A 22,885-nucleotide genomic window follows, 5' to 3' on the forward strand; every position below is an offset into this window, starting at 1 on the left:
ATTCAAAGGAAGAACTGTGGGAGTAGAAACACAGAAGAAAAACAACTGCTTGATCACATGGGTTAATGGGGATATATGGCTGGAGATGTAGACTCTAAATGATCATCCTAATGCAAACAACAACATGGAAATAAGGTCTTGATCAAGGACACATATAATTCCCAGTGGAATTGCTTGTTGGCTATGGGAGGGGGTGTTAGTCAGAGGGGAAGGAAAGAACATGAATCATGGAACCATGGAAAAATATTCTAAATTAAATAAAATTAATTTTAAAAATTAAAAATAAAGATGAAGATGGATTAATAAACCCAAAAGACGAATTTGAATTCTTATCTAATACTACTTATTCCAAAATGAATCCTTTTATCCAATAAGCCTTCCAAAATACCCTTCCCAATGACTATCTTTGCAAATGGAGAAACTGAGGGTAGGAGACGGAGAGCTAATGGCCCCAAATCACAGAGGCACTTTAGAGACAACACTGGGAAGGTTGCAAAGGTCCAGTGAGTTCCAATCCCATCTATGTTCCTTCTATTTTACCAAGCTCCCTTCCCTATATATATACAAGCATGTACTCTCCAGAGAGACCAAGATGATTTCTCACACAATTGCAGTAGAGCTTGCCTTTGGAGTTGTTTCTTCCGTGAGCCTTTTCTCTGATCCATCCCACTCTCATATCTGGCTTCCTTCAGGATCTAGGAGGGAAATAGATTGCATCAAGGTTAGGAATCTGACTTGTGACTTCCTGAGTCTTGGTTTCATCATGTCTGCACTCTCCTGTGATCCTGGAGGGACCTGAAGCAACTCCAACAATCTGTGCCAACAATAAGCCTGTACATCCTGTTTTGAAAGGGCAGAACACTGAGACAAGGAAGAGCTCAGTGACAGTTAGCAGCAGAGTAGGCACTCTAGAACCCAGGACTTCTGAATATTCTAACCTGGGGAGGGAAGCTTCTTGCTCGATAATCCTCAGCAAGGATTATATAATATATAATCCAAGTTAGTGGGTAGGCATATATATATATATGTGTATATATATATATATATATATATATATATATATATAAAAATATATATATATATATATGTAGTGAAGGACAGGGAAGTCCCTTATGGGGAGTGGTGGGTTTTTAATTCAGGTGTTTCTAAATTCAGGCCTGACCCTATGCCATGCCATCACCCTGGTGCCTTTCTTCCCCTGCTGTCTTCTCGAATCCTCCACTTCTTCCTCTCCTTAGCCTTAGCATCCATTATCCCCTGCCCCTTCTATTCCTTCCCAACTTCCTCACTTTTCTCCCCCCCAAACTATCATTTCCATTTCATTCCTCTTTCCCCAACTTTCTCTTCTCCACAGCCAGCCCCCAGCCTTCCTTCACCCCTCCCCTTTTTCAATTTTTCCTTTCTCTTGTTCCCAACCCTATTCTTCCCTCCTCTCACTTCTATAGTGCTCTATTTCCTTCCTTGGAGGAAAGAGCTGAAACTTGGGAGACAGAGGACCTACCTAGGTTCCAGTGTTATCTTGGATCTTTATCCCTCCTTCCTTTCCCCCAATTCTGCCTCAATTGTCTCTCTGTCTCTGTCTCTGTCTCTGTCTCTCTCTCTCTCTCTATATATATACATCTCTCTCCTTCTGAAACATGGTCCTTTCAACTCCTGATTCCTCTTCTTTTCTCCAAGGGAAGCTTCTCCAAGCTCAGCCCCCCTCCCCACTATTCCCCTAAGAGTCTTTTTTTGGTAAAAACTTTATGTTGTATCTGATTGGATACTAAATACTGGCTCCAAAGCAGAAGAGTAGTACAGGCTAGGCAAACGAGGTAGACTTTCCAGGGACACATAGCTAGGAAGTGGCTGAAGCCATATCTGAACCTCCCCACCTCCATTCCTGCCTCTCTATCTACTGGGCCACCTGGCTGACTTTTCCCCACCTTTTTCAATTCACTCCTCAATCCCCCAATGTTCCTTATCTTTTCCCCAAACCTTCTTCCTCTTCTTCTCTATGGAATGGAAGCTTTCCCAATTGAAGGAGTAGAACCATGAGAGAAAGAGAACCTGAGTTCAAATCCCATCTCTCATCTTTAACTGTTGATCCTGGGGCAAATGACTAAACTTTCCTGGGCTCCAGCTTTATTTTCTATCAAAGGTCAGGGTTAGACTGAATGACTCCTGAGACCTGTCCACATAAATATGGAAGATTCTAGAATAGACTGCTCCTCCTTCCCCTCCCCTTCAGCTTTTTTTCTCCTTCCTTTCACCCTCCTTTTCCTTCTCCCTCATCTACCTTCTGACCCTCCCCATATCTCTTCTCTCACACTTCCTGCAGCCCATCCCTAGCCTCTCCCCTGTGGCATCACATTTAGTGGCATTATTACACAAACCTTGGCAACCTTATTGTGATCCTTGGCCATGCTGCCTTAGGGGTCCTAGAACTTGTGTTCAAAGGATGGGGCTGGCTCTGCCACCCCATGGCTCTGTGACCCAGAATGGATACAGGTGGAGACCTTCTGGCTCTGTTTGCTCATCTGTAAAGTGAAATCAGGAATCTTCAGGACTCTCCTATTTGGAATAATGCTCAGCCTCCTCCTCATCTACTCTTTGTCTTTAGCTCACATTGATGTTAGAAGCCATGGACAGGCCAGAGCTGAGATTTCATCCTGGAGCCATACATGCAATTCATCAGCAATTTAAAATCTGAGAGTCTCTTGGTAGAAGGCAGAGCATTATTACACCTTCTTCAAAGTTAAAAGAATTTGAACCAGATCTTAATACTGAATGTAAATTTCTTCTTTCTCCAGTCTGCTACTAACCCTTCTCTATCTTTATAACTGGCAGAAACATGGCCAAGAAAGAGGGAGCATCTTGCCCAAAGTCTCACAAATTCCTGGGACTCAACTTGGGAAAGAGACCAGAGGGCCAGAGAGCTCCAGTCCCAGCCATGGTCCTTCTCCTTTGCCAGGCTCCCTTCCCAATAAAGGAGCCATGGAACGCTCCACAGAGATCAAAATGATTTTTGTAACTACCTTTGGGGTTGTTTTATTTTTTCTCTTTAAAAATTATCTATTTAATTCATATTTAGACTATTTTTTCAAGGTATTATTCACGTTCTTTCTCCCACCCTTCTTCTGTAGTCAAACGAGCAATTGCACTAGTTTTTACATGTGTCACTGATCAAGATCTATTCCCCATATTATTTATATTTGCACTAGGGTGATCATATAGAGGCTACATCCCCAATCCTATCCCCAATGAAATCCAATGAAATCAAGTGATAGAGCAAATATTTTTCTTCTCTGTTTCTATGGAGTTGTTTTTCTCATGGACTTTCCTATTCTCAATCACACTCTCTCCAATGGCTTCCATTGGGACCAAAGGGGGAAAGGGGATGGGATGGAGGTGAGGAATTTGACCAAGGAAGCAGCCAAGGCCAGTGTGGTCCCTGTGACTTCCTGACTTTGGCTTCATTATTGTACAAACCCTCTGTGACCTGAAGGACCCTCAGACCCTCCCCCACTACCAGCAGCTCTCAGCAGATCTGAATGGGGTGGTATTGGTGGGGAAAGTCCTCATGCCCTCCTGATACAGGGCAGGACAGGGAGACACACAAGGAAGGACCCAGTGACAGCAGCAGGGCTGACACTAGAACCCAGATCTCCTCAGTGTTCTAACTTGGCCAGAGAGGCTGCTGGCTCTATAGTCCAAAGCTGGTGGGAGGACAGATGTGCTAAGAGTCAGAGCCAGGGAAGGGCTGGGACAGCCTCCTGAGGGACGAGTTGGGTCTGATGTTGGGTCTTTATAATCCAGGCCTGCCACTATTGCCAGCCCATCACCCTGAGCTCTGCTTGGTGAGCCTGCCCCTCTTCTTACCCTGCAGGATTCTCCAGGCTGCCTCCTCCCTTTGGGTCACCTCCTGAGTGGCATCATTCTTCTCACACCCTGAAAGTCAGATAGAAAAGCCAAAATCACAAGTGTCTCTTTCCATAGAGTCAGCAGAATGTGGAGGTCCCAATTCCAGATCTGTCCAGCGTCTTGCCCACTCTACCCTTGCTTCACCTATCCAAGTCTCACCCTGAGGCCTTGTCTCCCTTTTCTCATCCCCTGAAGTTTATTTATTCCTTCCTTTCTCTCACCCCACCTTCTCATTTGTGGTTCCTACTTCATTTTAGGCCTCCTCCCTTTACCTCCATCCCTCATCTCAGACATGCTTTACTCGGAAACATATTCTTTCTTCTCCTCCTTCCTCTTCCCTCTCCCTTTCTCCCCTCCAAGCTCCTCAACCCCACATTCTTCCACCAACAGGTCTGTCTTTAAACCCTATTATTGTATCTGAAAATTGATATTAAGTAGTCCATCTGAGGCAGAACAGTGGGATAGGATGTGCAAAGGAGGTTGACTGTCCGGGACTGTACACAGCTAAGTGGCTGAAGCCATATTTGAACTGAGGAGTTACCCAGCTCCAAACCTGTTTCTCTAGTGCAACATCCAGCTGACCACCCCCTACATTTTTACTCTTCCCTACTGTAGTGCTCTTTGTCTTTTTCCCAAAACTTTGTTCTCCTCTCTTGTGAAGCTTAAGAACCCCAGTCAAAAGAGCAAAAGCCCAGGAGTCAGAGACAGTGGGTTCAAATCCCATCTCTTATCTTCCATTACCTATAATATACTGGGGTAAATCACTGAACTTTCCTGGGCTCCACCTTCATTTTCTGTCAAAGGACAGGGTTGGACTGAATGACACCTGCAAACTGTCCACCTCAAAAGGGAAGATTCTAGAACTGACTCCTCCCCCTTCCCCTTCTTCAGCTTGTCTGCTCCTCCTTTCATCCTCCTCCTCCTTCCCCCTCATCTACCTTCAGACTCTCCCCATCTCTTCTCTCTCTCCCCTGCAGCCAATCCTTCCCCTTTCTCCATGATATCAGAATTAATGAAAACATTCCACAAACCTTGGCAACCATGATATCATCTAGGGTCACACTCTGTTACCTTCAGGAGTCATGGAACCTGTGTGCAAGTGATGGGGCTCTGCCACCCCAAGGCTCTGTGACCCAGAACAGATGCTGATGGAGTCCTTCTGGCTCTGTTTGCTCATCTGTAAAGTGAAATCAGGAATCTTCAGGATTCTTCCATTTAGGATAATGTGCTCAGCCTCCCCATCTACTCTGAATCTCTTTACTGTACATTTTTGTTCGAGCCATGGAGGCCAGAGCTGAGATTTTCGTTCTATATAATATTCACACAATTCATAAGTCATTTGAAATCTGAGAGTCCCTTGGAAGAAGGCAGAGGAACATAGAACAAGGTGGAATGATCCTCTTCCTTCCCTCTAAGAATTTGAACCAGATCTTAAATGACTGAATGTAGATTTCTTCCTTTCTCCACTCTGCTACTAACCCTTCTCTATCTTTATAATTGGCAGAAACATGGTCGAGAAAGGGGGAGCATCTTGCCCAAAGTCACACAATTTCCTGGGACTCAACTTGGGAAAGAGAGCAGAGGGCCAGAGAGCTCCAGTCCCAGCCATGGTCCTACTCAGCCAGGCTCCCTTCCCAATAAAGGAGCCATGGAGCCCTCCACAGAGATCAAGATGCTTTTTGTAACTACTTTGGGGTTGATTCCTTTTTTCTGTTATAAAAATTATTTATTTAATTCATATTTAGACTCTTTTTTTCAATGATATATTATTCATTTTCTTTCTCCCACCCTTCTTCTCGATTCAATGAGCAATTCCACTGGATTTTACCTATGTCACTGATCAAGACCTATTCCCATATTATTGGTTTGCACGAGGGTGATCTTTTAGAATCTACATCCCCAATCCTATTCCCAATGAAATCAAGTGATAGAGCAAATGTTTTTCTTCTGTGTTTCTATGGAGTTGTTTTTCTCCAGGACGAAATTTCCTCTTCTCCATCCCAAGCCATCTCCAATGGCTTCTATTAGGACGAAAGGGGGAAAGGGGATGGGATGGAGGTGAGGAATTTGACCAAGGAAGCAGCCAAGGCCAGTGTGGTCCCTGTGACTTCCTGACTTTGGTTCATTATTGCACAAACCCTCTGTGACCTGAAGGACCCTCAGACCCTCCCACTACCAGCAGCTCTCAGCAGATCTGAATGGGGTGGTACTGGTGGGGAAAGTCCTCATGCCCTCCTGATACAGGGCAGGACAGGGAGACACACAAGGAAGGACCCAGTGACAGTTAGTAGCTGGGCTGACACTAGAACCCAGATCTCCTCAATGTTCTAACTTGGCCAGAGAGGCTGCTGGCTCCATAGTCCAAAGCTGGTGGGAGGACAGTTGTGCTGAGAGTCAGAGCCAGGGAAGGGCTGGGACAGCCTCCTGAGGGAGGAGTTGGGTCTGATGTTGGGTCTTTATAATCCAGGCCTGCCACTATTGCCAGCCCATCACCCTGAGCTCTGCTTGGTGAGCCTGCCCTTCTCCTTACCCTGCAGGATTCTCCAGGCTGCCACCTCCCTTTGGGTCACCTCCTGAGTGGCATCATTCTTCTCACACCCTGAAAGTCAGATAGAAAAGCCAAAATCACAACTGTGTCTTTCCACAGTCAGCAGAGTGTGGGGGTCCCAATTCCAGAACTGTTCTCCCTCTTGCACACTCTACCCTTGTCCTTGTTCACCTCCTCACCTTACCTTATGGCCGAGTCTCTCTTCTTCTCATCCCCTGAAGTCTGATTATTCCTTTATTTCTCTTAGCTCAGTATCTCAATTTGTCTCTCCTACTATTTCTTGTAAGTACCCCCTCCCTTTTACCTCTATTTCCCCACCTGCATCCCTCTTCTCTCAGACACTGTTAATTCCCCAAACATATTCTTTCATCTCCTCTTTCCTCCACCCTTTCCTTCTACAAGTTTAGCCCCCAAACTCACTGACCCCATCATTTCTGCCTTTAAACCTTCATATTGTATCTGAGAAATGATAGGAAAATATTGGGTCCCAGTCAGAAGACTTTTACAGGCTGGGCAACTGAGGTGGACTTTCCAGGGTCACAGAGCAAAGGAGATGGCGGAAGGCATATCTGAACCCAAGACCATCCCACCTCCATTCCTGCCCTCTCTATCTACAGAGCCACCTAGATAACTTTTTCCTACCTTTTTCCATTCACTCCTCCATCCTCCAATATTCCTTATCTTTTTCACAAACCTTCTTCCTTTTCTCTAGGGAATGGTAGCTTCCCTAAGGGAAGGAGTAGAACCTTGAGGAGAAGAGGCCCTGGGTTCAAATGCTATCTCCTGTCATTATTACCTGTTGAGCCTGGGTAAACAGCCCTTTCCTGGGCTCCAGTTTCATTTTCTGTCAAAGGACAGGGTTGGACTGAAAGACTCCTGAGGACTGTCTACCTCAAAAGTTAAGATTCTAGAACTGACTCCTCCCCCTTCCCCTCCTTCAGCTTATCCTCTCCTCCTTTTCTCCTCCTTTTCCTTCCTTCCCCCTCATCTACCTTCTGACTCTCCCTATCTTTTCTCTCTCTCCCCTACAGCCCATGCAGCCCATCCCTCTCCTCTCCCCATTATATCACATTTAGTGCCAACATTCCACAAACCTTGGCAACCATGATGTCATCCTGGGCCACAGAGTGCTCCCTTCTGGAGTCATGGAACCTGTGTGCAAGTGATGGGGCTCTGCCACCCCAAAGCTGTGTGACCCAGAACAGATGCTGACGGAGTCCTTCTGGCTCTGTTTGCTCATCTGTAAAGTGAAATCAGGAATCTTCAGGATTCTCCTATTTGGAATAATGGTCAACAACCTCATTTAATGTGGCTCTCTATTGTAGTTTACATTGATGTTAGAGCCGTGGAGAGGAAGAGCTGAGATTTCATCCTGGAGCCTATACATGCAATTCATCAGCAATTTAAAATCTGAGAGTCTCCTGGTAGAAGGCAGAGCATTATTACACCTTCTTCAAAGTTATAAGAATTTGAACCAGATCTTAAGTGACTAAATGTAGATTTCTTCCTTTCTCCACTCTGCTGCTAACCCTTCTCTATCTTTATAACTGGCAGAAACATGGCCAAGAGAGAGGGAGCATTTTGCCCAAAGTCACACAATTTCCTGGGACTCAATTTGGGAAAGAGAACAGAGGGCCAGAGAGCTCCAGTCCCAGCCATTGTCTACTTTCCATGGTTACATTATTCATGTTCTTTCCCTTCCCTCCCCTTTCCCTCCCTCCTCCCATGCACAATGGGCAATTCCCCTGACTTTTAAGTGTGTCACTGATCAAGACACCTCTTTCCATATTATTGACGTTTGCACTAGGGTGATCTTTTAGAGTCTACATCCCCAATCCTATCCCCATCACACCATATGATCAAGCAAATGTTTTTCTTCTGTATTTCTATGGAGTTGTTTTTCTCATGGACTTTCCTCTTCTCAATCCCACTCTCTCCAATGGCTTCCATTGGGACCAAAGGGGGAAAGGGGATGGGATGGAGGTGAGGAATTTGACCAAGGAAGCAGCCAAGGCCAGGGTGGTCCCTGTGACTTCCTGACTTTGGCTTCATTATTGCACAAATCCTCTGTGACCTGAAGGACCCTCAGACCTTCCCCACTACCAGCAGCTCTCAGCAGATCTGAATGGGGTGGTAATGATGGGGAAAGTCCTCATGCCCTCCTGATACAGGGCACGCAGGGAGACACACAAGGAAGGACCCAGTGACAGTTAGCAGCAGAGCTGACACTAGAACCCAGATCTTCTCAATATTCTAACTTGGCCAGAGAGGCTGCTGCCTCTATAGTCCAAAGCTGGTGGGAGGACAGATGTGCTGAGAGTCAGATAGAGGGAAGGGCTGGGACAGCCTCCTGAGGGAGGACTTGGGTCTGATGTTGGGTCTTTATAATCCAGGCCTGCCACTATTGCCAGCCCATCATCACCCTGAGCTCTGCTTGGTGACCCTTCCCTCTCCTTACCCTGCAGGATTCTCCAGGCTGCCACCTCCCTTTGGGTCACCTCCTGAGTGGCATCATTCTTCTCACACCCTGAAAGTCACATAGAAAAGGCAAACTCACAAAGAGTCAGCAGAGTGTGGGGGTCCCAACTGCAGATCTTTCCAGCCCCTTGCACGTTCTACCTTTGTCTTTGTTCACCTCTCCTAGCATCATCTTATGGTCTAGACTCCCTTTTCTCATCCCCTGAAGTTTGTTTCCCTTCTTTCTCTTAACCCTGCTTCTCATTTGTGGTTCCTACTTCATTTTAGGCCTCCTCCCTTTACCTCCATCCCTCATCTCAGACATGCTTTACTCGGAAACATATTCTTTCTTCTCCTCCTTCCTCTTCCCTCTCCCTTTCTCCCCTCCAAGCTCCTCAACCCCACATTCTTCCACCAACAGGTCTGTCTTTAAACCCTATTATTGTATCTGAAAATTGATATTAAGTAGTCCATCTGAGGCAGAACAGTGGGATAGGATGTGCAAAGGAGGTTGATTTTCCAGGGACACACAGCTAAGTGGCTGAAGCCATATTTGAACTGAGGAGTTACCCAGCTCCAAACCTGTTTCTCTAGTGCAACATCCAGCTGACCACCCCCTACATTTTTACTCTTCCCTACTGTAGTGCTCTTTGTCTTTTTCCCAAAACTTTGTTCTCCTCTCTTGTGAAGCTTAAGAACCCCAGTCAAAAGAGCAAAAGCCCAGGAGTCAGAGACAGTGGGTTCAAATCCCATCTCTTATCTTCCATTACCTATAATATACTGGGGTAAATCACTGAACTTTCCTGGGCTCCACCTTCATTTTCTGTCAAAGGACAGGGTTGGACTGAATGACACCTGCAAACTGTCCACCTCAAAAGGGAAGATTCTAGAACTGACTCCTCCCCCTTCCCCTTCTTCAGCTTGTCTGCTCCTCCTTTCATCCTCCTCCTCCTTCCCCCTCATCTACCTTCAGACTCTCCCCATCTCTTCTCTCTCTCCCCTGCAGCCAATCCCTCCCCTTTCTCCATGATATCAGAATTAATGAAAACATTCCACAAACCTTGGCAACCATGATATCATCTAGGGTCACACTCTGTTACCTTCAGGAGTCATGGAACCTGTGTGCAAGTGATGGGGCTCTGCCACCCCAAGGCTCTGTGACCCAGAACAGATGCTGATGGAGTCCTTCTGGCTCTGTTTGCTCATCTGTAAAGTGAAATCAGGAATCTTCAGGATTCTTCCATTTAGGATAATGTGCTCAGCCTCCCCATCTACTCTGAATCTCTTTACTGCACATTTTTGTTAGAGCCATGGAGGCCAGAGCTGAGATTTTCGTTCTATATAATATTCACACAATTCATAAGTCATTTGAAATCTGAGAGTCCCTTGGAAGAAGGCAGAGGATCATAGAACAAGGTGGAATGATCCTCTTCCTTCCCTCTAAGAATCTGAACCAGATCTTAAATGACTGAATGTAGATTTCTTCCTTTCTCCACTCTGCTACTAACCCTTCTCTATCTTTATAATTGGCAGAAACATGGCCGAGAAAGGGGGAGCATCTTGCCCAAAGTCACACAATTTCCTGGGACTCAACTTGGGAAAGAGAGCAGAGGGCCAGAGAGCTCCAGTCCCAGCCATGGTCCTACTCAGCCAGGCTCCCTTCCCCATAAAGGAGCCATGGAACCCTCCACAGAGATCAAGATGCTTTTTGTAACTACTTTGGGGTTGTTTCCTTTTTTCTGTTATAAAAATTATTTATTTAATTCATATTTAGACTCTTTTTTCAATGATATATTATTCATTTTCTTTCTCCCACCCTTCTTCTCGATTCAATGAGCAATTCCACTGGATTTTACCTATGTCACTGATCAAGACCTATTCCCATATTATTGGTTTGCACTAGTGTGATCTTTTAGAATCTACATCCCCAATCCTATTCCCAATGAAATCAAGTGATAGAGCAAATGTTTTTCTTCTGTGTTTCTATGGAGTTGTTTTTCTCCAGGACGAAATTTCCTCTTCTCCATCCCAAGCCATCTCCAATGGCTTCTATTAGGACCAAAGGGGGAAAGGGGATGGGATGGAGGTGAGGAACTTGACCAAGGAAGCAGCCAAGGCCAGTGTGGTCCCTGTGACTTCCTGACTTTGGTTTCATTATTGCACAAACCCTCTGTGACCTGAAGGACCCTCAGACCCTCCCACTACCAGCAGCTCTCAGCAGATCTGAATGGGGCGGTACTGGTGGGGAAAGTCCTCATGCCCTCCTGATACAGGGCAGGACAGGGAGACACACAAGGAAGGACCCAGTGACAGTTAGCAGCTGGGCTGACACTAGAACCCATATCTCCTCAATGTTCTAACTTGGCCAGAGAGGCTGCTGGCTCCATAGTCCAAAGCTGGTGGGAGGACAGATGTGCTGAGAGTCAGAGCCAGGGAAGGGCTGGGACAGCCTCCTTGAGGGAGGAGTTGGGTCTGATGTTGGGTCTTTATAATCCATGCCTGCCACTATTGCCAGCCCAACAGCCTGAGCTCTGCTTGGTGAGCCTGCCCCTCTTCTTACCCTGCAGGATTCTCTAGGCTGCCACCTCCCTTTGGGTCACCTCTTGTGTGGCATCATTCTTCTCACACCCTGAAAGTCAGATAGAAAAGCCAAAATCACAACTGTGTCTTTCCACAGTCAGCAGAGTGTGGGGGTCCCAATTCCAGAACTGTTCTCCCTCTTGCACACTCTACCCTTGTCCTTGTTCACCTCCTCACCTTACCTTATGGCCGAGTCTCTCTTCTTCTCATCCCCTGAAGTCTGATTATTCCTTTATTTCTCTTAGCTCAGTCTCTCAATTTGTCTCTCCTACTATTTCTTGTAAGTACCCCCTCCCTTTTACCTCTATTTCCCCACCTGCATCCCTCTTCTCTCAGACACTGTTAATTCCCCAAACATATTCTTTCATCTCCTCTTTCCTCCACCCTTTCCTTCTACAAGTTTAGCCCCCAAACTCACTGACCCCATCATTTCTGCCTTTAAACCTTCATATTGTATCTGAGAAATGATAGGAAAATATTGGGTCCCAGTCAGAAGACTTTTACAGGCTGGGCAACTGAGGTGGACTTTCCAGGGTCACAGAGCAAAGGAGATGGCGGAAGGCATATCTGAACCCAAGACCATCCCACCTCCATTCCTGCCCTCTCTATCTACAGAGCCACCTAGATAACTTTTTCCTACCTTTTTCCATTCACTCCTCCATCCTCCTATATTCCTTATCTTTTTCACAAACCTTCTTCCTTTTCTCTAGGGAATGGTAGCTTCCCTAAGGGAAGGAGTAGAACCTTAAGGAGAAGAGGCCCTGGGTTCAAATGCTATCTCCTGTCATTATTACCTGTTGAGCCTGGGTAAACAGCCCTTTCCTGGGCTCCAGTTTCATTTTCTGTCAAAGGACAGGGTTGGACTGAAAGACTCCTGAGGACTGTCTACCTCAAAAGTTAAGATTCTAGAACTGACTCCTCCCCCTTCCCCTCCTTCAGCTTATCCTCTCCTCCTTTTCTCCTCCTTTTCCTTCCTTCCCCCTCATCTACCTTCTGACTCTCCCTATCTTTTCTCTCTCTCCCCTACAGCCCATGCAGCCCATCCCTCTCCTCTCCCCATTATATCACATTTAGTGCCAACATTCCACAAACCTTGGCAACCATGATGTCATCCTGGGCCACAGAGTGCTCCCTTCTGGAGTCATGGAACCTGTGTGCAAGTGATGGGGCTCTGCCACCCCAAAGCTGTGTGACCCAGAACAGATGCTGACGGAGTCCTTCTGGCTCTGTTTGCTCATCTGTAAAGTGAAATCAGGAATCTTCAGGATTCTCCTATTTGGAATAATGGTCAACAACCTCATTTAATGTGGCTCTCTATTGTAGTTTACATTGATGTTAGAGCCGTGGAGAGGAAGAGCTGAGATTTCATCCTGGAGCCTATACATGCAATTCATCAGCAATTTAAAATCTGAGAGTCTCCTGGTAGAAGGCAGAGCATTATTACACCTTCTTCAAAGTTATAAGAATTTGAACCAGATCTTAAGTGACTGAATGTAGATTTCTTCCTTTCTCCACTCTGCTGCTAACCCTTCTCTATCTTTATAACTGGCAGAAACATGGCCAAGAGAGAGGGAGCATTTTGCCCAAAGTCACACAATTTCCTGGGACTCAATTTGGGAAAGAGAACAGAGGGCCAGAGAGCTCCAGTCCCAGCCATTGTCTACTTTCCATGGTTACATTATTCATGTTCTTTCCCTTCCCTCCCCTTTCCCTCCCTCCTCCCATGCACAATGGACAATTCCCCTGACTTTTAAGTGTGTCACTGATCAAGACACCTCTTTCCATATTATTGACGTTTGCACTAGGGTGATCTTTTAGAGTCTACATCCCCAATCCTATCCCCATCACACCATATGATCAAGCAAATGTTTTTCTTCTGTATTTCTATGGAGTTGTTTTTCTCATGGACTTTCCTCTTCTCCATCCTACTTTCTCCAATGGCTTCCATTGGGACCAAAGGGGGAAAGGGGATGGGATGGACGTGAGGAATTTGACCAAGGAAGCAGCCAAGGCCAGTGTGGTCCCTGTGACTTCCTGACTTTGGCTTCATTATTGCACAAACCCTCTGTGACCTGAAGGACCCTCAGACCTTCCCCACTACCAGCAGCTCTCAGCAGATCTGAATGGGGTGGTAATGATGGGGAAAGTCCTCATGCCCTCCTGATACAGGGCACGCAGGGAGACACACAAGGAAGGACCCAGTGACAGTTAGCAGCAGAGCTGACACTAGAACCCAGATCTCCTCAGTGTTCTAACTTGGCCAGAGAGGCTGCTGCCTCTATAGTCCAAAGCTGGTGGGAGGACAGATGTGCTAAGAGTCAGAGCCAGGGAAAGGCTGGGACAGCCTCCTGAGGGAGGACTTGGGTCTGATGTTGGGTCTTTATAATCCAGGCCTGCCACTATTGCCAGCCCATCACCCTGAGCTCTGCTTGGTGAGCCTCCCTTCTCCTTACCCTGCAGGATTCTCCAGGCTGCCACCTCCCTTTGGGTCACCTCCTGAGTGGCATCATTCTTCTCACACCCTGAAAGTCACATAGAAAAGGCAAACTCACAAAGAGTCAGCAGAGTGTGGGGGTCCCAACTGCAGATTTTTCCAGCCCCTTGCACATTCTACCTTTGTTCACCTCTCCTAGCTTCATCTTATGGTCTTGACTCCCTTTTCTCATCACCTGAAGTTTGTTTCCCTTCTTTCTCTCACCCCACCTTTTCATTTGTGTTTCCTACTTCATTTTAGGCCTCCTCCCTTTACCTCCATCCCTCATCTCAGACATGCTTTACTCGGAAACATATTCTTTCTTCTCCTCCTTCCTCTTCCCTCTCCCTTTCTCCCCTCCAAGCTCCTCAACCCCACATTCTTCCACCAACAGGTCTGTCTTTAAACCCTATTATTGTATCTGAAAATTGATATTAAGTAGTCCATCTGAGGCAGAACAGTGGGATAGGATGTGCAAAGGAGGTTGACTGTCCGGGACTGTACACAGCTAAGTGGTTGAAGCCATATTTGAACTGAGGAGTTACCCAGCTCCAAACCTGTTTCTCTATCTAGTGCAGCATCTAGCTGACCACCCCCTACCTTTTTACTCTTCCCTACTGCAGTGCTCTTTGTCTTTTTCCCAAAACTTTGTTCTCCTCTCTTGTGAAGCTTAAGAACCCCAGTCAAAAGAGCAAAAGCCCAGGAGTCAGAGGCACTGGGTTCAAATCCCATCTCTTATCTTCCATTATCTATAATATACTGGGGTAAATCACTGAACTTTCCTGGGCTCCACCTTCATTTTCTGTCAAAGGACAGGGTTGGACTGAATGACACCTGCAAACTGTCCACCTCAAAAGGGAAGATTCTAGAACTGACTCCTCCCCCTTCCCCTTCTTCAGCTTGTCTGCTCCTCCTTTCATCCTCCTCCTCCTTCCCCCTCATCTACCTTCAGACTCTCCCCATCTCTTCTCTCTCTCCCCTGCAGCCAATCCCTCCCCTTTCTCCATGATATCAGAATTAATGAAAACATTCCACAAACCTTGGCAACCATGATATCATCTAGGGTCACACTCTGTTACCTTCAGGAGTCATGGAACCTGTGTGCAAGTGATGGGGCTCTGCCACCCCAAGGCTCTGTGACCCAGAACAGATGCTGATGTAGTCCTTCTGGCTCTGTTTGCTCATCTGTAAAGTGAAATCAGGAATCTTCAGGATTGTTCCATTTAGGATAATGTGCTCAGCCTCCCCATCTACTCTGAATCTCTTTACTGCACATTTTTGTTCGAGCCATGGAGGCCAGAGCTGAGATTTTCGTTCTATATAATATTCACACAATTCATAAGTCATTTGAAATCTGAGAGTCCCTTGGAAGAAGGCAGAGGAACATAGAACAAGGTGGAATGATCCTCTTCCTTCCCTCTAAGAATTTGAACCAGATCTTAAATGACTGAATGTAGATTTCTTCCTTTCTCCACTCTGCTACTAACCCTTCTCTATCTTTATAATTGGCAGAAACATGGCCGAGAAAGGGGGAGCATCTTGCCCAAAGTCACACAATTTCCTGGGACTCAACTTGGGAAAGAGAGCAGAGGGCCAGAGAGCTCCAGTCCCAGCCATGGTCCTACTCAGCCAGGCTCCCTTCCCAATAAAGGAGCCATGGAGCCCTCCACAGAGATCAAGATGCTTTTTGTAACTACTTTGGGGTTGATTCCTTTTTTCTGTTATAAAAATTATTTATTTAATTCATATTTAGACTCTTTTTTTGAAGGATATATAATTCATTTTCTTTCTTCCACCCTTCTTCTCGATTCAATGAGCAATTCCACTGGATTTTACCTATGTCACTGATCAAGACCTATTCCCATATTATTGGTTTGCACTAGGGTGATCTTTTAGAATCTACATCCCCAATCCTATCCCCAATGAAATCAAGTGATAGAGCAAATGTTTTTCTTCTGTGTTTCTATGGAGTTGTTTTTCTCCAGGACGAAATTTCCTCTTCTCCATCCCAAGCCATCTCCAATGGCTTCTATTAGGACCAAAGGGGGAAAGGGGATGGGATGGAGGTGAGGAACTTGACCAAGGAAGCAGCCAAGGCCAGTGTGGTCCCTGTGACTTCCTGACTTTGGTTTCATTATTGCACAAACCCTCTGTGACCTGAAGGACCCTCAGACCCTCCCACTACCAGCAGCTCTCAGCAGATCTGAATGGGGTGGTACTGGTGGGGAAAGTCCTCATGCCCTCCTGATACAGGGCAGGACAGGGAGACACACAAGGAAGGACCCAGTGACAGTTAGCAGCTGGGCTGACACTAGAACCCAGATCTCCTCAATGTTCTAACTTGGCCAGAGAGGCTGCTGGCTCCATAGTCCAAAGCTGGTGGGAGGACAGATGTGCTGAGAGTCAGAGCCAGGGAAGGGCTGGGACAGCCTCCTGAGGGAGGAGTTGGGTCTGATGTTGGGTCTTTATAATCCAGGCCTGCCACTATTGCCAGCCCAACAGCCTGAGCTCTGCTTGGTGAGCCTGCCCCTCTTCTTACCCTGCAGGATTCTCTAGGCTGCCTCCTCCCTTTGGGTCACCTCTTGTGTGGCATCATTCTTCTCACACCCTGAAAGTCAGATAGAAAAGCCAAAATCACAACTGTGTCTTTCCACAGTCAGCAGAGTGTGGGGGTCCCAATTCCAGAACTGTTCTCCCTCTTGCACACTCTACCCTTGTCCTTGTTCACCTCCTCACCTTACCTTATGGCCGAGTCTCTCTTCTTCTCATCCCCTGAAGTCTGATTATTCCTTTATTTCTCTTAGCTCAGTCTCTCAATTTGTCTCTCCTACTATTTCTTGTAAGTACCCCCTCCCTTTTACCTCTATTTCCCCACCTGCATCCCTCTTCTCTCAGACACTGTTAATTCCCCAAACATATTCTTTCATCTCCTCTTTCCTCCACCCTTTCCTTCTACAAGTTTAGCCCCCAAACTCACTGACCCCATCATTTCTGCCTTTAAACCTTCATATTGTATCTGAGAAATGATAGGAAAATATTGGGTCCCAGTCAGAAGACTTTTACAGGCTGGGCAACTGAGGTGGACTTTCCAGGGTCACAGAGCAAAGGAGATGGCGGAAGGCATATCTGAACCCAAGACCATCCCACCTCCATTCCTGCCCTCTCTATCTACAGAGCCACCTAGATAACTTTTTCCTACCTTTTTCCATTCACTCCTCCATCCTCCAATATTCCTTATCTTTTTCACAAACCTTCTTCCTTTTCTCTAGGGAATGGTAGCTTCCCTAAGGGAAGGAGTAGAACCTTGAGGAGAAGAGGCCCTGGGTTCAAATGCTATCTCCTGTCATTATTACCTGTTGAGCCTGGGTAAACAGCCCTTTCCTGGGCTCCAGTTTCATTTTCTGTCAAAGGACAGGGTTGGACTGAAAGACTCCTGAGGACTGTCTACCTCAAAAGTTAAGATTCTAGAACTGACTCCTCCCCCTTCCCCTCCTTCAGCTTATCCTCTCCTCCTTTTCTCCTCCTTTTCCTTCCTTCCCCCTCATCTACCTTCTGACTCTCCCTATCTTTTCTCTCTCTCCCCTACAGCCCATGCAGCCCATCCCTCTCCTCTCCCCATTATATCACATTTAGTGCCAACATTCCACAAACCTTGGCAACCATGATGTCATCCTGGGCCACAGAGTGCTCCCTTCTGGAGTCATGGAACCTGTGTGCAAGTGATGGGGCTCTGCCACCCCAAAGCTGTGTGACCCAGAACAGATGCTGACGGAGTCCTTCTGGCTCTGTTTGCTCATCTGTAAAGTGAAATCAGGAATCTTCAGGATTCTCCTATTTGGAATAATGGTCAACAACCTCATTTAATGTGGCTCTCTATTGTAGTTTACATTGATGTTAGAGCCGTGGAGAGGAAGAGCTGAGATTTCATCCTGGAGCCTATACATGCAATTCATCAGCAATTTAAAATCTGAGAGTCTCCTGGTAGAAGGCAGAGCATTATGACACCTTCTTCAAAGTTATAAGAATTTGAACCAGATCTTAAGTGACTGAATGTAGATTTCTTTCTTTCTCCACTCTGGTGCTAACCCTTCTCTATCTTTATAACTGGCAGAAACATGGCCAAGAGAGAGGGAGCATTTTGCCCAAAGTCACACAATTTCCTGGGACTCAATTTGGGAAAGAGAACAGAGGGCCAGAGAGCTCCAGTCCCAGCCATTGTCTACTTTCCATGGTTACATTATTCATGTTCTTTCCCTTCCCTCCCCTTTCCCTCCCTCCTCCCATTCACAATGGGCAATTCCCCTGACTTTTAAGTGTGTCACTGATCAAGACACCTCTTTCCATATTATTGACGTTTACACTAGTGTGAGTCTACATCCCCAAACCTATCCCCATCACACCATATGATCAAACAAATGTTTTTCTTCTGTATTTCTATGGAGTTGTTTTTCTCATGGACTTTCCTCTTCTCCATCCTACTTTCTCCAATGGCTTCCATTGGGACCAAAGGGGGAAAGGGGATGGGATGGACGTGAGGAATTTGACCAAGGAAGCAGCCAAGGCCAGTGTGGTCCCTGTGACTTCCTGACTTTGGCTTCATTATCGCACAAACCCTTTGTGACCTGAAGGACCCTCAGACCCTCCCAATACCAGCAGCTCTCAGCAGATCTGAATGGGGTGGTATTGATGGGGAAAGTCCTCATGCCCTCCTGTTACAGGGCAGGACAGGGAGACACACAAGGATGGACCCAGTGACAGTTAGCAGAGCTGACACTAGAACCCAGATCTCCTCAGTGTTCTAACTTGGCCAGAGAGGCTGCTGCCTCTATAGTCCAAAGCTGGTGGGAGGACAGATGTGCTGAGAGAGGACAGATGTGCTGAGAGTCAGAGCCAGGGAAAGGCTGGGACAGCCTCCTGAGGGAGGAGTTGGGTTTGATGTTGGGTCTTTATAATCCAGGCCTGCCACTATTGCCAGCCCATCACTCTGAGCTCTGCTTGGTGAGCCTCCCTTCTCCTTACCCTGCAGGATTCTCCAGGCTGCCACCTCCCTTTGGGTCACCTCCTGAGTGGCATCATTCTTCTCACACCCTGAAAGTCAGATAGAAAAGGCAAACTCACAAAGAGTCAGCAGAGTGTGGGGGTCCCAACTGCAGATCTTTCCAGCCCCTTGCACGTTCTACCTTTGTCTTTGTTCACCTCTCCTAGCATCATCTTATGGTCTAGACTCCCTTTTCTCATCCCCTGAAGTTTGTTTCCCTTCTTTCTCTTAACCCTGCTTCTCATTTGTGGTTCCTACTTCATTTTAGGCCTCCTCCCTTTAACTCCATCCCTTTTCTTTCAGACACTCTTTACTCCCCAAATATATTCTGTAATTTCCTCCTTCTTCCTTCCTAGCATCATTTTATGGTCTAGACTCCCTTCCCTTATCCCCTGAAGTCTGATTATTCCTTTATTTCTCTTACCTCAGTCTCTCATTTTTTTCTCCTATTTCTTGTCAGGCCCCCTTCCCCTTATAACTCCTTCCCTACACTCCATCCATCTTCTCTTCTCTCAGACACTTTTTTCTCCCCAAACATATTCTTTAATTTCCTCCTTCTCTCCCCCTTTCTCCTCTCCAAGCTTCTCTACCCCACACTTTTCCCCCAATAGTCCTGTCTTTAAACCCTTTTATTAAATTTGAAAATTGAGATTAAGTAGTCCATCTGAGACAGAACAACAATGGGAAACCTATGCAAAGGAGGTTGATTTTCCAAGATCACAGAGCTAAGTGGCTGAAGCCATATTTAACCTAGGACTTCCCACCTACATTCCTTCACCTCTCTATCTACTGAACCATGCAGTTGACCCATCGCCCATCCCCCTTCACCTTTTCCCCTTCAATCCTCTCTACTCCACCTTTCTCTTTTCAACAAAACCTTGCTCCTCTCCTCCCTCCTCTTCTCTAGGCAAGGTTAGGTTACCCAGTGGAAGGAGCAAAGCCTCAGGAAACAGAGGCCCTGAGTTCAAATCACATCTCTTCTCTTATCATTACTTGATGATCCTGGGCAAATAACTAAACTTTCCTAGATTTTAGTTTCATTTTCTGTCAAAGGAGAGGTTTGGACTAGATGATTCCTGAGGCCCTGTCCATCTGGAAATGGAAAATTCTAGAACTGACTCTTCCCCCCCCCTTCTTCACCTTGTCTTTTACTTCCTTTCCCTCATCTTCCCTTCTTGATTTCCTCCCTCTCCTCTCAATCTCCTGCATCTCTAAAATGTAAATCAAGTATCCTCAATATTATCTCATTTAGGATTAACCTTAGCCATCTCATCTAGCTTGACATTTCTTTTGAGGATTTTTTTTGTTATTGAAATGAAGATTTCATCCCTCATGCCATACATATATACAGTTCATTAGTATTTAAAATTTGAGAGTTGCCTGGCAGTAGTCAGACGATTAATACCTTATTCAAAGTTATAAAACAACAAGTTTCAGAGGCAGAATTTATATCAAGATCTTAAATAACTGATTCTAAATTTCTTCCTTTATCCTGTATGCTACTCCCTTTCTCTCTATCTAGAGAAACTGAGGCCAAGAAAGAGGGAGCATCTTGCCTAAAGTTACATAAATGCCTTAGATGTAACTCTGGGAAGTGGACAAAGGTCCAGTGAGTTCCAATCCCAATCAAGTTCTTTCTCCTTTACAATGCTCCCTCTTCCCTATTGACAAGCAATTATTGTTGTCCCCACCAAGATGATTTCTCTTAACACATTTTCAGTTGAATTTGCTTTTGGAGTTGTTTTTCTAATGGATTTTTTCTCTGATCCACTCTCCACTCAAACACCTGGCTTCCTCCTTTAGGATCAAAGGGATTAGGGATTAGGAATTTCACCTTGAAAGGATCCAAGTGGTCCCTGTGACTTCCTCATCTTGGCTTCATTATCTGTGCATGCTCTTTCTGACCTGAAGGATTCTCAGACCCTCCCAGAACCACCAAATTTCAGAAGAGCTGAATGGTGGTGTAGATTCCAACTATCTTCATGCCCTCCTATTACAGGGTAGAAAGCCGAGGCATAGGGAAGTGGCCAGTGACAGTTAGCAGCAGAGCTGGCACTAGAACCCCGGTCTCCTGAAAATTCTAACCTGAAAAGGGAGGCTGCTGGCTCTATAGTCCAAAGCAGGGAGAACAAGGCTGGTTGGGAATACAGTAGTGTCCGGCATTCAAGCAAGTGAAGGGCAAGGGCAGCCCCAAGTATGAGGAGTCTGTTTTCATATTAGGTCTTTGTAAATCCAGGTCTGCCCATTATTGCCACCCCATCAACCTTGGCTCTGCTTGGTGAACCTGGCTTCTCTTTACTTGGCCAGGTTCTCCAAATCACATCCCTTTTGGTCACCACCTCTAAGCCATGATGAGACACTTCATTTTTTCACACCCTGAAAAATAGGCAGAAAGACAAACTCACAACTTTCCTTCCCCCAATGTCAGCAGAGTGTGGGGTCCCACTTCCAGAACTGTCCAGCCTCTTGCCCACTATTACTTTTGCCTTCCCTGTCTCTCCAGGCCTGATCTTGTTGCCTAGTCTTTTCTTCTATCTCCTATACTTTGCTTCTTACTTCCTCTCCCTCATCTCAGCCCTTCATTTGTCCACCCATTTTAAGTCCTCCCTTTTTTCTCTTTCCCCATTCTCCATCATCCCTCCTCTCTCAAACCCTATCCTTTTCTTCTCTTCCTCTTCCTTTCTTTACCCAACAGCTTTTTTAACCTTCATAATGTATCTGAGAATTGATACTAAGTATTGAGTCCACATGAGAAGGGTAGCACAGGCTAAGGAACTGAGACTGAGACTAAGTGACTTGCCCAGGATCACAAAGCTAGGAAATGACAGAAGTCATATTTGAATCCAGAGCCTCATACCTTCATATCCGGACCACAAATTCACTGAGCTACCTAGCTGCTTCACATCCTCCCCCTTTAGACCTTCCTCCTATATTCTTTCTCCAGATAGCCTTCCCCATACCACATTTTTCTCTTAACTCCATCCATATAAACTTTCTTTCTCTTTTTCCCAATTTAGCTCCTCTTTCCCTTCTTCTTTAGGGAATGTTAAATTCCCTACTGGAAAGCACAGAGCCTTGGGAGACAGAGGTCCTGGGTCTAATTATCATTTCTGATCTTCATTATCTATCTGGATGATCCTGGACAAATCACTGGACTTTCCTGGGCTTCAGCTTTGTTTTTTTCAAATGAGGGGAATGGTCTAGATGGCCTCTGAGGGCCCTTCCACCTTTAAATGGAAGATTCCATAATCTAATCCTCTCCTTTCCCCTTCTCATGTTTTCTTCACTTTCTGATTCTCTGCTTACCCTTCTTTCTGCTTTCCTCTCTTCTTTTCCTCTTATTTCCTTCCTCTTTTCCCCTTCCCTCTTCCTTATCTCCTCTTCCTTTTTGTTGACAATTAGTGGCATCATTCCAGAAACCTTGGAAACAGTGATGTCATCCATGAGAACAGTGTGCTGCTACCTTAGGAGTCATGGAATCTGTGCTCAAATGATGGCTCTGCCACTCAATGGCTATGTGACCTAGAACAGATGGAGCTGGTTGTCCTCCTGGTGCTCTGGCGCTTGGTTATCTCATCTGTAAAGTGAAAATCAGGAATTTTCAGGATTATTGTATTTAGAAAAGAACTGAGCCAACTTATCTAGTCTAACTCCCTTAATTTGAGGACATTTTTATAAGAGCGATGGAGAGGCCAGACCTACAATTTCATCCCTCAGCTCATATATATATGCATACAAATCATTAGTATTTTAAAATTTCAGAGTCACTTAGCAGAAGACACAGATTTAGTACATTGTTAAAAGTTATAGAATCAGTAGGTATCAGAGGCAGAATTTAAATCAAGATCTTAAATTACTGATTCTAAATTTCTTCCTTAATCTAGTA

The 22,885-nt window shown here is 45.8% G+C and overlaps 1 long non-coding RNA gene across 33 annotated transcripts in view; it reads right to left on the reverse strand.

The window, feature by feature from the left end:
• The window catches only part of LOC103098510 (uncharacterized), a 143,087-nt gene that overhangs the window by 55,263 nt on the left and 64,939 nt on the right, over positions 1–22,885 (reverse strand). For 19 of the 33 annotated variants that reach the window (XR_008914569.1, XR_008914566.1, XR_008914574.1 and 16 more), the window contains 15 exons: positions 18,981–19,049; positions 17,613–17,758; positions 16,501–16,569; positions 15,001–15,146; positions 13,942–14,010; positions 12,581–12,726; positions 11,469–11,537; positions 9,969–10,114; positions 8,910–8,978; positions 7,546–7,691; positions 6,434–6,502; positions 4,935–5,080; positions 3,862–3,930; positions 2,376–2,519; positions 605–695 (listed from right to left, as the gene is read on the reverse strand). This is a non-coding gene — a long non-coding RNA (uncharacterized LOC103098510). Of the gene's footprint in view, positions 1–604; positions 696–2,375; positions 2,520–3,861; positions 3,931–4,934; positions 5,081–6,433; positions 6,503–7,545; positions 7,692–8,909; positions 8,979–9,968; positions 10,115–11,468; positions 11,538–12,580; positions 12,727–13,941; positions 14,011–15,000; positions 15,147–16,500; positions 16,570–17,612; positions 17,759–18,980; positions 19,050–20,833; positions 21,063–21,084; positions 21,376–22,305; positions 22,580–22,885 lie in introns of those variants that run through there. The other 14 variants (XR_008914593.1, XR_008914589.1, XR_008914592.1 and 11 more) reach the window with 14 other exon arrangements.

This window comes from Monodelphis domestica, chromosome X (assembly GCF_027887165.1).
Source record: "Monodelphis domestica isolate mMonDom1 chromosome X, mMonDom1.pri, whole genome shotgun sequence".
NCBI lineage: Eukaryota > Metazoa > Chordata > Mammalia > Didelphimorphia > Didelphidae > Monodelphis > Monodelphis domestica.